This window comes from Leishmania donovani, chromosome 36 (assembly GCF_000227135.1).
Source record: "Leishmania donovani BPK282A1 complete genome, chromosome 36".
In the NCBI taxonomy this organism is placed as follows: Eukaryota; Euglenozoa; class Kinetoplastea; order Trypanosomatida; family Trypanosomatidae; genus Leishmania; species Leishmania donovani.
The window spans coordinates 224,920-226,818 of record NC_018263.1 but is presented as its reverse complement, the minus strand read 5'-3'; positions in this window follow the sequence as shown (position 1 = coordinate 226,818).

Here is a 1,899-nt window from a genome sequence, read left to right as displayed (position 1 = left end):
GAAGAAGAAAGCTGAGGAGGGAGGGAGCGCATTAGAGCGTCAGGCAAAGGAGGAGCCGGTGGGAGGTCGCCCCTAGGTGCCCTTCAGGGTGACGTCCCATTCGCCGTCGAAAACCGCTCCGTTTCCTGCGAGTCGATGGGCTGTCGTGGCATCATTTGCGCATCCCAACTCGACAGGGGATGCAGAGGTGAGGGGGTGCAACACAGCTGCTGCAGATCGCACTTTGGCACCTCCGTGGCTGTGAAAAACGCAGCTATCACGACACGTGAGCATCGCTGAGAGAGAAACTGCAGTTGGAGGGTTCTGCAGCGGAGCTTACAAGGCGGCACACACCACCTCGCGCGCGCGCACTCTCCCCCTCTTTCTCTGCTGCCCCGGCGCATGAAATCGAGACGGTCGCTGCGTTCTCTACAGCCCCCCTCCCCTTCTCAATGCTTTTTATTTCGTTTTTTTTTTTCGCTTCCGTGGTTTACCTTTTTTTTTGTTGTTGTTTCGTTTTTTCCACTGCGGTAATCGAACCCTGTTTCCCTAGCAGAACAGCAACGATAGAGCAAAAGGCGGGAGGGAACGAGGGAGGAGGAGGGGGGCGTTAAATGAGTCTTGACGAGGGAACGGTGGCAAGAGGCAAGCCATGTGGGGAGAAGGTATGATACAATAAAAAACCAACAGAAGAAACAGCGAGCACACAAAAAAAAAAACAGACGAGGTGACTAGCGCACGCCGCCGGGCCGCCCCCCTGCCCTGTTCTCCGTGGCTCCCGTAAACGGGCCGTGGCATCGTGGCAGGGATCACACAAGGAGGGGCGATCCACAAGACGGGGAGCAGCAGACATCACGAACATGGTCAAGCGCACACAAGCGTACGAGTACAGCGGCACCAAACTGCAGAGGCAACGGTTGGGTGAAAAGGTTGAGCTGATGAAGTTAGGCATGCCTAAAAGGGGAAGAAAAGTGACTTGAAACCGCAAAACAATGGCAATGGAAAAAGATTACCATCACACACACTTGCAGATACACACACGCCCATATACGCGAGGCTGACAACGGCAAGACCTTGACGAACAATGTGGAAAGAAACACGACTACAAGTACGAGGGAAGAAAAAGAACGTCGTAAGTGAATCACACGAAAGAAAGCGAGAACGCATGGCAGACACCACAACTCAAAAAAGGAGCGAGAAACAAGAACGTGTGCAGGTGCGCGCAAACACTTCATCAGTACCTTCTTCCCTAACGACAGCCACCGAGAAAAAAAAGTGATCCACAGCACATTGAAAAACAAAGAAAAACGCCACAAACACCAAAAACAAGAAAAAGAGATGCAGGAAAACATGCTGCGCCGCTCAGCATCAGAGACACCACCAATGCACTGTCGCATCGAACACAAGCACACCCGCGCTCGCGACGCGCCCTAGTAAAACAGTTACAACGTACACACACAAGAGCAGTAAGATAGCACAGGCAAGCACATGTGAGACGAAAAAAACGACAACAACACAAACAACACCATTAGACTTCAACGTGCCCATCTAGCGCGCCCAAGTCAGAAAACGTATACGCATCCAACCGCAGCGCACCCACCTCCTGTGGCGCCGCGACTACATCCGGGTCCTCGAGGGCGCAGCGTCCAGCCGCCGGATCGGGGCCACGCGTCTAGGCAGGCTCCTCCTGTCCTTCCTCGTCCCTTCCTTCGCACACGTGCTGCGCCCTCTCAGTCGCTTCCAGCCGCGGCATCCCACAAGGTGGTGTGGGCACCCTTCACACCGCAGTCGGGAGGGCTCGACGGCGCCATTTGCGGCGCTCTCGTCGTGCCTCATCGCACCCGCCCGGCCGCATGGGGGAGAGGCCGCACACTTCGCACGCATCCACTGTGTGCATTGGGAGGGGGGGAGGGGGGGAAG